At 41.6% G+C, this 15,325-nt stretch overlaps 1 protein-coding gene and 1 long non-coding RNA gene across 6 annotated transcripts in view; one reads left to right on the forward strand and one right to left on the reverse strand.

Annotated features, from left to right (window-relative positions):
- The window catches only part of slc20a2 (solute carrier family 20 member 2), a 47,026-nt gene that overhangs the window by 10,768 nt on the left and 20,933 nt on the right, over window positions 1-15,325 (forward strand). The window contains exon 1 of one of the 5 annotated variants that reach the window (XM_018672936.2): window positions 4,913-5,157. The exons of 2 other annotated variants lie outside the window; for them this stretch is intronic. The gene's annotated coding sequence lies outside the window, so the exon portion shown is untranslated. Of the gene's footprint in view, window positions 1-4,912; window positions 5,158-7,290; window positions 7,480-8,728; window positions 8,866-15,325 lie in introns of those variants that run through there. 2 more of the 5 variants (XM_018672946.2, XM_018672928.2) reach the window with 2 other exon arrangements.
- On the reverse strand, window positions 7,487-15,319 carry LOC127143218 (uncharacterized). The gene is made up of 3 exons (XR_007814479.1): window positions 15,141-15,319; window positions 10,343-10,438; window positions 7,487-7,926 (listed from the first exon to the last, which is right to left on the reverse strand). It is a non-coding gene; the product is annotated as an uncharacterized LOC127143218 (long non-coding RNA).

Below are 15,325 nucleotides of genomic sequence, written 5' to 3' on the forward strand. Positions count from 1 at the left end.
TTTTTCTTGGTGTGCTGATCAGCAACATTACCTAATTTGGCTTAAAGGGTAGCGGTAACCTGTCAACACAGTCTCACCCTGTCATGGTGCAGGGTTTCTGGGGTGATATGTCACCATTGTGGCATCTCTGTATCAACATTTAAAAAAAAAAAACAAACAAAACAAAACAAAACTCTAGAGTAATATGTGATAGAAGTAGATACAGAGTAAACAAAGATTTCCCATGTAGAGTAGAAAAAATTGTGAAGCAGTGGCAGTAAATGGCATTGAACATTCATATATATATATATATATATATATATATATTGTTTACATTTATAATGTTAACACTATTTTTTGTTCACCATGGTTGCCTTACTCAGTGATTTGTCCAACAGTGTGAAAACTAAAAAAGCAATATGCTGCAGGACTTAAAGATGAATTATTTCCTTCATTTAACCTGCTTGACATATAATTGTATAGTGTTGAGGAGATACTATTGTGAACAGATATGATTACACTGAATCATTCCCTTAAGCTCTAACAAGCAGGGACTGCTTTACACAGTATTAGAAGAATTAATCAGAGTGTTCAAACTGAGTTGGAGGATTGTATAATTGGTAAATTGTATAATTGGTCCTCTTTAGCTCTATGACAGTTACATAGAGCCATTTTGGAACAGAGAGTGGAAAATGCACTGCCACCAAAAATACTCCTGTACTACCAGACCCCCCGGGGAAAACACTGAAAGTGGAGTGTCTGCAGAATAAACAGGTCCTATCCTTGAGCAAAGATGCTTTTCTAGGGTAATGTCAGGCCAGTAAACTATGAGAGAGTAGGATTAAATATCATGAAAATCTCCAGGGTTCCCTGTACTGAACAGGTGATGACATCTTTGTAATGTTTCACACATTCCAGCCACGCTATGGCTTTACAGTAAGTGACCTCCCAGTACCCCAGTTATGCTGAGAAGGCTTACCCAGCCTCACGATGAACTGTAATCTACAAACCTGTCAGCATACTCTTTACACATAAACACTTCTGTTTGTAACTTGCAAAATGTATAATAACCATTAATCGCTCTTATGGGAGTGCAGTTTTCAAACCATGAGCTTCAGTGTCTCAATAAGCTGTTGAGTGAAAGTTTTAAGGGGGTTAAAAAAGTTTAATGCCAAAGAGTGTATTCTTGCTGTTCTTAAAAGACCAGCAGAGTGATGCTGGGCATTTGTAGTGACAGACAGCTGATGGACAGATATGTCTGAGGCTCCCAGTCATATGTCATTGTTTCAGGCTCAGCACCTTAAAAGCTCTGACTTGAGATCCTCCAGGGTTCTGGGCTGTGAGGCAGTGTGTTCGGTCAGCCTGTGAAGTTAACATCAATGTTAGCTTGAGCAGCTTAAGTGCAGAGCTGTCAACAGTGGGTGACTTGCCAGCAGTTTGTCATCACTAGTGTAAGTGGCCAAATATGCAACTTTTATCAACCAATATAAAGACAATTTTGATTTTATTTGAATATTATTGATTGTCAAGTATGCCACTAATGTACTATTTCTATAAACACACTCAATAGGTCGTTGTAGAGAAAGCTAGGCAACATGACTTTTGTCTAACTGACCAAGCCGTGGGAGGTCCTCGGTAACAAACAGCTGCATCATTTTATCCAATAATATAGAAACACGGCAAGTTTGTGGTAATGCAGGAGGTGCAGTAACAAACTAAGAGACAGCAGAAATTTCCTGCTGTGTGCAAATGCAGTACATGATGTGTTCAGACTTTAAATGATGGAAATACTTTACTGCATGCACGTAAAATTCTAGTGGAGTAAAAACGGGGGGATTTGAGCTTCATTGTGCCTCCTCCTGGCGGGGCAAGATGATGTTCTGATTTGAGGCGATGGGTGGAAAAGTCTCAAGGAAATGATTTATCCCAGCAAGATTAGAGGTGACCCAGGCAAACCCACCCTCCTCCACATCTACCCTCCATCACCGGAACACCAGCAGACCACTTGTCACAGTGAGTTTCCTTCAGGGTTGAGCATGCTGCGACAGCACTCAGACACAAAGAAAGTAGCACATGTCACACACACAGCCTCGAACGATGCTGTCCCCGAAATATCTCTCTCTGGGCTCTGTACAGCAGCTGCATTAAAAGATTTAGTCTAATAATCTGAAATGATGGTGTTTTATAGGCAAGCATTTCAGTTGAGGCTCAGAGCTAAAGTAGTAATATAGACATGTTGCCTGTGAAGAATTAATTTCAAAGTTCTTCTGTTTATTAACTTTGCTGACATTACAAGCACTGGATCTGTTGCTGGATTTAGTTTCACGGTGCAGTTATTGTGTGTATGTGTGTGTCTACATTTAAACTGATTTGCAAACTCGGCCCCACAAATGCAAAAATGAGCGCCATTCCTTAAAGTTGAAAAGTGCAGTCTGCTAGTGTGCAACACAACCTGCAAACATGTGATAGATAACACTGGTCACACAGAGTGTACTCTGTAATTTGAAGATTAACTCATTCATGCCTCAGTAGATGTAGTAGCACTTGTAACAGCACAGAGCTACGTCTCCTGCCATGCAGAATTTAGCCTAGTATTCAAGACTGATTTTTGTTGGTGCACAAAGTTGCTCACAGGTTGTTGTTGTTGTCTGGAAACTGCCTGTGGACTGTTGAGTGTCTATCTTCATCAGTGTTTTGGGAGTTTTTGTAGTTCAGACATCTGATGTGGCTGTTGCACAATACAGTATCCTCAGTGGCCTAAAAAGTTAACATGATGTTTTCTGGTAAATTCTCTTAATTGACCAGAGGGAATTTGAACTTGGAAGACAGTCACTAGTTTGTCATGCTTGTGTTGATGTATTTGGTGGTTTATCTACATTGGTTTTGGTTATGCAACATACAGTTCATCTCCCATAGTGAAGGTGTGTGCTCCTGAATTCCCCAACAGTTTACCCCCTAAAGTATTATTTTTGGATCTGACCAGCTTCAGTTCCCTCCTTTTTTCATGATATTATAAGTTACTAAAACACTACCTTTACTCAGTGACGATAAACTTTGTGTTGATATATGATATGTGGCCACAAACTCGGTGCCAACTTTTTTTATTGGACAGTTTTTGATATTTGCTGATATAGATACAATTCAGTATTCACCTTCAATACCAAGCCCTAATTTTAAGGTTGTTTTTTTCTATCAATTGCTTGAACTTAAAAATAAATGATTCCACTGCGAGACCCCTTGATGCGATTAAGGCCTACTGCTGAAGCTGTCATGTGAAATTCCCCTCTCTAAGTGCCATTCTTGCTATTCATTCTGTGGCCTATCATCCACAGCTAATGCTAGCAGCACGTTTTTTTAGCATTACTCTTAGTTTTTCACCTAGAATAACAGTGCTTGGGTAATCCACTGACTCACTGACTTGCAGGCCTAATCCGTCCAGCCTCGTGTCTTTTTCTTCCACTGTGTGTAGGCTGTGTACGCTGAGGTTAAACGTTGGTTAATTCAGTGTGTGTCTTATGTGTGCATGCGTTCACATGTGTCTATACAGAGGCCTGGCATTCCTGTAAAGAGATGGCAAAGCACAGGACCCCACGTTCCCCCACGGCCACCACGTCTACCGCTACGTGCGCACAGCAGCAGGTCTAATCAAAGCACTCCATAATACTGTTAGCTGGGTCATGTGCTGGAAGCCAGGATTAAGAGCAGGAGGGCACAGGCCACTAGATCCAGCTTAGGAGGGAGCGTTCTCTCTCCCTCTCTCCCTCCCTCTGTTGCTCTGTCTGCCTCTCTTTCTCTCTCATCATTTAACCTCACATTTGGGGACACAGACCTCCAAGGTCACAAATGTTCATTACACTGTGGGTAAACACAGAGTGAATAGAGGCAAACTCACTTTCATACTACACTATAGTCGTTAAATACCCACAGTCGGCGTATCCGCTACTAATGAATTAGTTCCTAGTTACTCTGTTCACGTGTCTAACTGTGTCCTTCCTTAACCTTTTACCACATGCTGTTCCACTGGCAGGATGCTAGTGCTATGTAGATCTTTCCCAAACAGCTAGCACGTCTTTTCAGTCATTGTGGTCATTTTCAAAGAGAGAGGCCTGTCATCAAAATGAGCCATGTACAATACTGAGCAGAGTACCTGCAGATGTAATGTTTTTTGGGTCACTTTGTTTAGATCTGTTTTTATTTTGACAGCAATGGGCCTCTTTCTGTTAATCAGTGTCAAAAAAGCAGCATAAATCTACTTTTATTCAGTAGTAAGGCTTTATTGTCCATTTACAAGGGGATGAATGATTTTTATAACAACAGCACGGCATAACTGAAACCGTAAAATATGGTGTCTCCAGGGTGTAGTTGTGTAAAGGGCTGTTTAAATGTTAATAATGTTAACTGACAGTTCACAGTTACACACTGAAACAAAACAGTGTTTCTACCATTTTTTTAAAAGGCTAGTCCAGTTTCTCAAATGGATCATGTGGCACTCAGGTGCATGAAATCACATGACAGTCACATGTCAGCATTTGCAAAAGGACAGCATTTTTAGATTTCCACTTTGATTAAGATATCAGTGGTCGGTCAGTAGTTAAGTGTGGATGGAAGACAAAAACGGAGACCACAACGTGTATTTATCCCCATTAGTGTGGCACCAGCCTAAAACATCATTAATCATGTTGGTACTTCTCCTTTCTCACTGAGTCTCTCAGCCTTTTTGCGCTGCATTTTCAGCGCTCGCTAATACCGGCACCCACTTTGCCCCAGTAACACAATTTAATACCACAGAGCATGCCAACAGTAGATTACCAGTCTCAGCAGTCGAGAAAGAGGTAGTTAGGTTGGAGGTCCTGGCAGCACTTTGTGAGCGCAGAGCCAGATCAACATTTCTGTTTCCACACCTAAGAGAAGGAGAGATTGGGAGGGGGTAGACAGGGGAGTAAAGAAGAGGAAGGACAGGGGTGAAAGAGATTCGTTTGGCTATTGGGTACCTATGCCGATTCGTGGAAGAGAACTGGATCTGTCCAGCCGAAGCTGAGTGTGGGAGGGGGTGAGAGGAGAAGAGAGGAAAACAGAGAAAGGGTCAAGGTTAAGATGACTCCTACTCTCAGGAACATGGAGACAGATGGCCGAAAGAGAAGAAAGCCGGAGTGCAACCTTAAAAAGCCACAAGTCTTGGTAGGTACCAGGCCTAATTGTGTCAGTAGTCATATGATGTGAAGCCTGGCCAACAAAGCCGGCCCCCTTACTGTTGGTAATAAAGTAGTTGGCTCTATATTTGTCTTTGAGGCACATTTTGATTGGTCAATTAGGATCCCTATTGTGAGCATGGTTTATTCTCAGAGGTGACTAATAGTTTCTGCCAGTCTAAAAGCATTATTTTGAGCACTGCATCCTTTGTGTTGCTGCTATTTTGGCCTTAGTGGTTTTTTCACATTGTCTATCTGAGTATGTGTGTGTGTGTGTGTGTATGTGATCAGCTGGCCATTTCTAGAGAATAATTCCAAATCCCATATTTATTAACCTACGAGAAAAACAGACTACTTTTAAATGTTCTTTCAGTTATATCTGTGTATGCTTGTATGTTTATTTCGCTCACTGTATCACTCTGAACAAGCGTTTCTTTTTTGGACCCTTTAGAAAGCGCCACAAACAGTGTACGGACAGTACAGTGCGTCTGCGTCAGTAACTTAAAACAGTTGTACACTCAGATAGGGAGGAGTTGCCTCAGTCACTTTGCCATTTCAGGGTGAGGGAGTCAAACCCTTGCACAGTCTCCGCTGAAACCAGAGAGAGCTGACCTTAAAAGAGTATTTAAACATAAGGCTTACTCAACACTGAAAGCCAGAGGGGCGCTCGATTGTTTGCTGTTGTAACATGGTCAGCTTTAGTGTCACTAAAGGCTCGGGTACTTTAGTGACACTCAGGCTATGGAGTGCGAGACTGACATTTCTCTGATTTTGTCATCCTTTGAAACTGGGTTTGAGGCGATAGCTCGCTGTATGAATCCACAGACTGAGCAAAGGCGACCAAGTGGCAAAGTCAGTCATAGCATAGACAGTGAAGACTAATATGACAGAGGTCTCATTAGAAACGAGCATAAAGATACTGTATATGTTCAGTGGGCAGTAAATTATGAAGTTAAAAGGCCATTTGTTACTTAAAAGGGAAGTGCTCTGATTTCTGTATACAAGTCTCAGGGAGTACTACCACATAGGTGGCGTTAAGAAACGTTGGATGTAGCTTGCCCTGCCAATAACCGTCTGATCCCACCCCCAACCCACTACAACCCAACTCCTGTTATGTAACTAATGTAGCAAATTACTCTTTTATTATTAAAGCTGTATATTTTGTAAATAATTCACATTACACCTATTTCATTGTCTTCTAACTGTGTGTGTCACATGATTATTCAATCAATGATCCTATCATGATCAAGTGATCAAACACTCACAAAAACATAACAAAAAAAAAACAGAGGTCTGAACTGCACCATTTGCACCCCTTATACTTGTAGTATTTTGTGTTTCTAAACATAATGTATGTAAGTACAACTTTGACACTCAAAATTACATTTGAAACTAATCTAAACTAATCCCGGCACATTTCCATCAATGTTGCTAAATGTTGCTAATGTTGATTGGTGTGCACTGTCCTGTATATTTAAATAAACAATAAATAGCTCTGGATAAACTATGAAGGGAAAATGAATATTTATCAAGCATGTAGTAATGAGGCAGTTTTGTTTTTCAGTGCTGCCTCGGGACTTCAGTGATCGCGAGGACACAGTAGGATGATGATGATAATCACTCAACTCTACCAGGGTGAATCAGCCAAAAAAAGTGTACTGAAAACTACTGATTTAGCTGCAGGCCCACATGAATTCTTGACAGACTGCCTGTGTACTTGTAATGGCCGTCAGAAGCAATCTGACGGATTACCCAAGTTACTTGCTTCTTGACAACCTGACTTAGTGCTGCAATGCAGACCCACAGCAGTGGAGAGAAAATAGAATGAGTGAAAGGATTTATGGAAATGTGTGTGTGTGTGTGTGTGTGTGAGGAGCCTTTGAAGATGGTGTTGAGAGCGACATGCTCTTTGCAGTCATACGCGCTGTTGTTGTCATTCTTAAGCGACCCCCCTCCAGCCTATGGAGTCTGACTGATCTTAACACTGTACGGAGTGTGTGTGTGTGTGTGTTTGGGTTCTAGGAGACAGCGCCTCCCTGCTGTGAAGCACAGAGTCAGAGGCAGCAGGTGCAGCTGACGCAGATAGGCTTTTTAGCAGGCAGGGCCAGTTGGGGTACAGAAAGGGAGAGAATGAGTGAGAGACGATAGAGGGAAAAGCCACAGGAACTCAAACAAACACAAGATCAGACCTCTGAACGGTACCGGACAAATGAATTTATTGCCCCTATTCTAGTCCTTACACAGTATGTGAGAACAAAGGGAACAGGACGTGAACTGCACCAGACATTGCCTTTTAGCATCAATGGTGTACGTGAGTAATGAGTTTTTTTAAGTATATAGTTTAAACTGTGCAAAGATTGTGTGGAAGTGAGGCAAGAAAGTGCCAGGCAAACTTTATGTGAGGCGGATAGTTTGTGGTCGAGCCAGATTTCTGGTAAATGTTTCCAAAGTTTGAAAAACATGTAAGATGCCACAACCATTTAAAATTTTTAGAACAAAAACCTTCCAGAAAGCTCCAACTCATTTGCTTTTCTTGCCTTAACCTTCGTTAACTAGTTCTCCTGCGGTGGTCTACGTGTATGACAGCACCTTTTTCCCCTTCCACGCTTCTTGTAGCATTATCGGTGACTGTTGGGGAGCTGCTGAAGAGACGTGGACTCTGGAGTCTGTTTTGTATTTTGCCAGCGATGAGCCTGCAGTGGCTCTGGTCCGCACTCTTCATCGTGTCATCAAGAGCCTCTGTCTCTGCCTCCTGAAACTGAGTCACATAGAGGCATATTGTTCAGCATGTCTTTGAAAGAGACAATGGCAGAGAGAGCGAAAGGCAGAGAAAGTGATGGGTGGCTCATGGCCAGTTAACAGTGTCGAGATAGCATGTCTTTTCTGTGATGTTCCCCCATGTTACCAAGAAAATGGTATGCAGTATCAAGTATCACAGATGATTGTGTAACCTCAGCTTGTCACACGTGTTTTAGTATTTAGGTGTCAAAATGTGCATAATATATTGATCTGTCTACAACTTGCATTCTGTTGTGACCGGAGTAACAGAGTGAAGGCTAGTGCTCTGGATGCCCTTGATCAGCCTGCATGCTTTTCTCTGGCTGTAAAACACATCTACACGCAGGTTCACCTCCTTTCCTTCTCCCCCCCCTCCTTTGGTTATCCTCCTCCTCAGTCATTGGCTGCCTTCCTTCCATCTGTCCATCCCCTTCGCAGACAGCCAGCCAGTCAAAGGTAGACCTCGGCCTCTTCGACATTTGTCATTGGTTGGCGTGTGCTGTGAATGCGGATACTTGCCTTTAAGAGGCAGTCTAGACTCAGCCGGCTGCGCTCTCTCTCCTCCTCTCTTTCTCTGTCTCTCTCTCTCTCTGTTGCTCTCTCTCTCGTTCGCTCCTTCTCCCTCCTGCAACACCACCACAACCTGCGGATTTCTCACTAAGCCTCTCCTGCTCCTTCCCTCGTTCCTTTCACTCCTCCTCTCCTTCTGTCATCAGCTGTTCTCTTCCACTCACTCTTCATAATTTCATTTCCTGTCAATCACATGCTCACCCCCATTTTATTCTCTGTCAACGCCCCCCCCCTTTTCAACCTACCATTTCTCTCTGTCTGTGTTTATCCCCAATACTGTCATTTTTCCTTTGACATTCATTCATCTCCACCACTTTCCCACCTTCTACTGAAGTGAGGAGACATGAAGGTGAGTGGAGTTGATTTGCAAGCTTTAAGGCTCCTCTACCTACCTGCCTGTTTGTCTAAATCTTTTTTTTCTAATCACGTCTCTCTCTCTTTTAACTTAAGTAAGTAAGCCATCTGGTAGATGTGAGCGTCCTGTGTCCTTGGAGGCAGGGACTGCAGTTGCGTATGCTTCAGGTGTAACAATTAGCCAGCACTGGTAGGATGCTGCTGTGAGTCATTCTCTGACGCTGCATGTATGTTCTAGTTCGGCTCCTTTCAGCGTGTCCCTGGAGAGGAAGGGTTAGCTGATCAGAGGAGGGGGTGGTGGGTTTGAATCAGCGTGTGGATAGTGCAGCCGCGTGTCAATGCAGACTGTAGCTCGTGACACAGTGTTTTGCACCAGCTGTGGTGCAGTGGCATCTCAGGCAGATTAATGAGCATTGTACAGCAAAACAGTTAGAGAAGTGATCACAGTGAGTTGTTTGGACACATTTCTCTTTACAGTCACGGCACACAGCACATACCTCCAGATGTGGACGCTGTAACAGGTTAAATGCTCTGCTCAGCTTGTGATGCAGCTGGATAGTTTAAATTTTCCTTTTTCAAACCTTAAATTTGTCCTCTAGATGTCAGTATTAAACATTCCAGCATAGACAACAGCAGACCTAATTTAGTCCCGTGTTTTGTTTTATTTTTTTGTGTCTGCCCTCATTATGTGTACCATTTGCCACCTGGCACCCACAGGAAGAAAATGTGTCTGCCAGTAATAATCCTCAAGTGCATGTTGCCTCTCAGACTGTTTCAGGGTAGCTTTTTTAGACAGGGACAGCAGTTTATTTTTAGTTGACTATGATAAGGCAAATGGCCTGCACTTAAATAGTGCTTTTCTACTTAAGCAGACAAAATGCTCCACAATTTGGCTCTCACACACACGCTGATGCCACGTAAAGGTGCTGGCTCGCCAATTGGGAACAATTTGAGGGTCAGTGTCTTGCTCAAGGACACTTACATGTGGACTGTTAGAGCCAGGGATTGAATGGCCAATGATTAGTGGACAACCCACTCTACTCGACCGTTGCCTCCACTGAGCCACAGCCGCCCCCAGCAAGTGAAGTATGTATTTTCTAAATGCCAAAGCAAACACTTCTGTTTTTCTATCAAGGAAAACTTTAACCAGATGCATTTCTCTATCAGTAACCTATCTCCCATGTCCTGGAGTACCAAAATATTTATTGGTCTATCTCCATAGAGGATGGATTTTCCAAAGCATCTTAGCTACATTATTTCTGATTGTAGTAAATTAGATTTTCACTGCAAGACAGTATCCCAATAAAACTTCTGAAATCAATCAGGCGGTGTAATCCAAATTAACAGTATGTTCAGTATGTCCCAAGCTCATGACTCATAGCAAAGACATAGCTAGATATACTTCTTAATTAAAGTCCCTCTGGATATCTCCTGGTGTAAACTACATCAAAAGCGTGATCAACAGCAATCACCTCAGAAAGCTCCCGCCTCCCGCCTGGTTGTCCCAGGTTCAGCACCTTGGACAGCGGCTGTGTCACACTTTGTGCAGAACGTTATAAACGATGCACCTGAGGTGAAAAGGGAAGCAGGTTGTAATCTGTCTGATCTATCAACAGTCTATAGAGTGTGATTAACTTTTATCATAGCTTAACATTATGTCAGTGTGGTTAGCTTATTAATTCGCAATAGCCTTGTTGTGACCTAGAAACCTCCAGACAGATAAAGCCACATTAAAATGAGCCCCTGTCCCTTGGAAAAGGAACAAGAAGTAGGTCCATCGTCTGGGCCCTCAAACAACTTGAAAAGAACCTATTAGCAGTATTTTAATTCTACCCTGGTCTTTAAAACCAACATTATTTTGTTCTGTGCTAGAAATGATAATAAACCGTGAAATTGCTTATGTTGGCTTGTGAAGGTAGCTGGCATGCAGTATGTGCAGGTCTGAATGACACCTATATATCAACTTCCTTATTATGCCCTGTTTCAGTCCCTGTTAGTGCTAGCATTGCTTCTCAAACATCTCTAATCATCAAAATAACCATTTCTGTCAGTTTTCAAATTAAATTCAGCATTCTGCTGTTTCATCTCCTGTTTATATTTCCGCGTACCAGTGACCAGCAAAACAGCAACATAATCATGCAGTGCATTCTTACCCAGGTAGCGCAGAGCAACTATTATCACTGCTGATGAATCTGCATTATGGTACTGCTGCCTGTGTTTGTTTTCTTATTGGCAGCCTTTACTCTATTCTGTGTTTCTAATGCTTAGTATTTGTTACCAAATGATATTTTTGGGTGTAATATTCCATAAAGGCAAATTACAAGGTAAATTATAACTGGTGGATAGTTAACTCCTAACGTGTTAAACATCTTTGCTTCTTGTGGAGTACTTTTGTTAATTAGAGTCTTCTTGATGTGGAAAAATAAAGAAGGAAAAATGAAAGGGTCGTCTTCAGACACGTTGCGTAACATTATTTTAGACTATTAATTAATGTTCTAGTTCTGTGGACTACGCTCTTTACAGTTTCAAGGTCCCAATAAATCAGCAGTGTAGCAGTGTAACAGTCACAAGTCACTCAGTTTGACCATGTAGCCTGAGATGGCGAGGGTTCGTCTAACATACTGAAGGTCATATTACTGTTAGCAAGAAAGCCATTTCATATGAGCTCTTTTTAGTCTCCATTATACACATGAGTCTGTAACTGAATCTCTGGCCAGTAATGCATTCTGAATGCTGGCTGTATGTACAAATCAGTGTGTAAAAAAGGGCATGGCAGGTTTGTTGACTTATTAGTCAAGGACATAAGGTCATATACCTCTTCATCTGCAAGAATGTAGAAATATTCCCAGGCTGTTTTTGTGGTGATCAAACTGAGCAATAGACATTCTGCTGCATTTTCAATCCAGATGTTGACAGCATTGGAGCAGCAGATGTAAGAGGCATTTCTCACCAAGGTTACTAAGTACCAGCCTCTCCACTGACAATGTCTCACAGCTTGTATATTAATGCAGCCTGCTTGTGTTTATCTTTGGCAGTCTGGGTAATGTCCATAGGTTGTTGGTCTGCAGATGACAAGGATGTCCAAGAAAAAGCTAAAGCACTTGCTCTGTCTCTGGAGGCACCACATTTGGAGGAGGTGCTGCTACTTACACCCTGAGGTGGAGCTGTGTATCATGACATAGCAGGAGTCGACACGGGAGTTGTTTTTTATGTTTAATTTGTTTTATGTGAATATTAACAGTATGTGTCTGTGCTGTATACAGAAGATCTGTTAAATACAATGGGCTTCAAGAGCCGCTACATCCTGTAACCCTGACAGCTGTATTGAAGCTGTAGGACATTGTTCCTTTAACATTCCCCTCAGAGTAGTTCACTCTTTTTATTGGACTGAGGAACTGTTTGAGTCTGTAGCACTGCAGTCAGTAAGAGGCCTTCACGGGTTACCAGTAGACTTCTCTGCCATACAAGTTTTAGCCCTGGAGAAAATAGTTTTTATGTGCCCAACTGGGAGTGGCAGTATGTGAACCTGTGTTTGTATGTTACAGTAGGATGAGGTCTTCAAAATTAACCATGTGTCAGCTGCAGCTGTCACGTGAGTTTCCCTCTTTAGAAAATTGTGGACCTGATTAAAAAGGCCTGGTACTTGTGTGCACGCCCACACTCAAGTCACTCATGCTCATCTTTCCTCTCCTCCCTCCCACACAGCTGAGGGGATGTACTGTCTGCTTTCTCCAGTGACGTGTTTGACCATTGCACAGACCAGCTTCCTCTGTGGAGTCACCGGTTCTTGTTGGTGGAGGGCCATGTTTGACTGTGTGGTCCTCTTGTGGTGGTGGTGTTCCACAGATTAAACATTTACACAGCATCTTGTTAGTCCTTCAAACTCAGCTACTGGCAGTACACTGACTGTAAAAACTATTATTTATCCAGCACTTCTCAGAAGTGTTTAAGAGGCTGTCAAACACATAATGTTAAATGAAATTCTCCACCTATTCAATGAGGATTGAAGTAGTAAAACAGCAATTTAGGGTAACTCAAGTGTCTTAAAAGCCATTAAAGCCTTACATTTTGGTGCAGACTTAATAAAATAGAACTTCAACGTTTCTGGTGCACCAGTATACTTGTAAGGAGCAACTATACGTGACATGAAGCACCTTAGAAAGCTTCAGATAGGGACAGAACATCCTATCATGGATTGTGTTCTTGTATTAAGTCTGAACTCAGTTAACCTTTTTCTGGCAGTTAACTCGAAGGACACAAGTTTCATTTCAGTTTATCGACTTTTCATCAAAAGAGTCTCGACCTCTGTGTCTGAATCTGTAAGTTCGAGGGCCCTGATCCTGTGCTCTGATCTTTCCCCGGGGGGAAGCAGGTGAAAAGAGAATTTCCCCCTCAGGGATCAGCAAAGTATCAAATACTTTTTACTCTTTTTGAGATTTGGCAACCTCGGAGTTCTTTCATCCTCTGTATAAAAAAGAACTAGCCTGCAATCTTTCGAACTAACATGAGGAAATCAAACATGTCAAACTTCTAGATTTTTAACTATTAACAATGTCATAATTTTCAGTGTCACTTGAGGGACTAGATCTCAATTCAGGGAGGTCTTGTACGGACCTGATCAAGAGACAAATTATTGTCATCTTTTTATGTGTGTGTTGTGGTTCAACAAAGGATAAAGGGATAGCAGAACGTGACCTCAACTGTTCCAGATGGAGCGCTTGGTCGGGAGGAGGGAGCCATAACTGGCCGCAGGCTATTTAGAAAGGAGCTGCCTGCTCCCACATGACGACGAGCACACAGTCAGTTCATGCTGAGAGAATGTACCAGTCTGGCCTTCAAGCTGTTTACATTTAATGCTCCCCATTAACAATTGGCTTAACCATAGAAGGAAATGTGCTGCCATTAACCCCTATGAAATGACTTTGATTATGTGGCATAGCCAAAAGAAAAAAGAGGAGAAAGAACCCAGACCAAGTCATTTGTGGTGTAGAGGTTTCTCCAGGACCACCAGAGGCTTCAGTGTTGGTGGCCTCATCATCCGTTTCTAAAGTATGTTGTCATTGTTGCGATGTAAATAAGTCATGTGGAACTTTACAGGGACAAGGGGAGCTCTTTGCCTGTTGTTCTAGTGGATCTGATGTGTTCAACTTTCTAATAGATGGACTCAACAAGTGCATCACTAGAGCCTGACAGTGGTGTTACAGCAGAGTCAATGGATCACAGAACAACCACAGCTCTAAAGACATCATTTTAGTGTGGCTACAACTAATGATTGTTTTCATTATAGATTAATCTGTTGATTTTTTTTAAATTAAACATTTCATCTATAAAACGTTGTGGAAAGAAGTTTAAAACTATGCCTGTTACAAGCTTCTATAGCCAAAGGTGATGTCTGCCAATGTCTTATCTTAACACATCCAAAACTGAAAGATGTTCAATTTAAAATGATATAAAACAGAGAAAAGCAACAGATCTCATTGTAGATACTACAGAGTTTGGTATTTCTGCTTAAATTACTTCAACAATTATTTGATTAGCAACATGGATGGAAATTGTTATTTCACCTTTGTATTTTAGGATTCTCAAATCATCTGAGTAGTTACAGATTTGCAGATTGCCTGTTGCAACTTGAAGACACCAGCATAACATGTTACCTGTTTTTGATGTTTTATTATGAAGATGAGATGTAAAGGCAGTTTGGCAGAGTTTGCACAGTGTGTGGATGTCAACATCACTTTCCCATTTCCCATTCACAGGAGAAACATGCATCAGAGTGGACTTACTAGTTGTTATTTACATCTAAAATGATTTTCTTGCCATCTGTATATTTATTTTTTTGGTTACCTCTTTTTTAGTTCATGTCACAGCAGTTTACGTGCGTGTACACAAGCAGCTGGTTTGCCGATTTACATAGAAACGTCCCCTCAAGATCTACAGAAATCTGAGTGATTAAGCCTTAAAACTAGTTGTTGTCATTTTCAGATGTTTGTCAAAAGTTAAGTCAAATGTTGCAAAAAATGGAGCAACTAAAATTTGTCAGTAAGTTACTTTATGATTTGAATATTCTTTTTATCACTGTGAACTTGAACATCCATGTTGAATTTACGAGTTTTTAAAACTGAGAATGACACTCCCCAAAGCATTACATCCACAGTCATTGTCACTGAAAATGCTGAAAGTAGGCAAAAATGATTTAATTTTTTACAAAGATTTAGGAGAATCCAGAGCAATATTACATTTTCTCATCTCTCATCTCATCAGTGTACTTACCTTGACCTCCAGAAGAGCAGTTTTGTGAACTGTTCCCACCTCGAGCAGCAGTAACTGCTGATGTTCTTACTGCATTGCAGTCTTAACTTAAATCCATGCACTGAGCTTTTTTTATTTTGTACTGCAGCAAAGCCTTCGATTTTGTTTGAACTTGTACTCAAAAGCTTGTTGCAAAACTCATGTGA

The sequence above is a fragment of the Lates calcarifer genome, linkage group LG13 (assembly GCF_001640805.2).
Source record: "Lates calcarifer isolate ASB-BC8 linkage group LG13, TLL_Latcal_v3, whole genome shotgun sequence".
Taxonomy (NCBI): domain Eukaryota; kingdom Metazoa; phylum Chordata; class Actinopteri; family Centropomidae; genus Lates; species Lates calcarifer.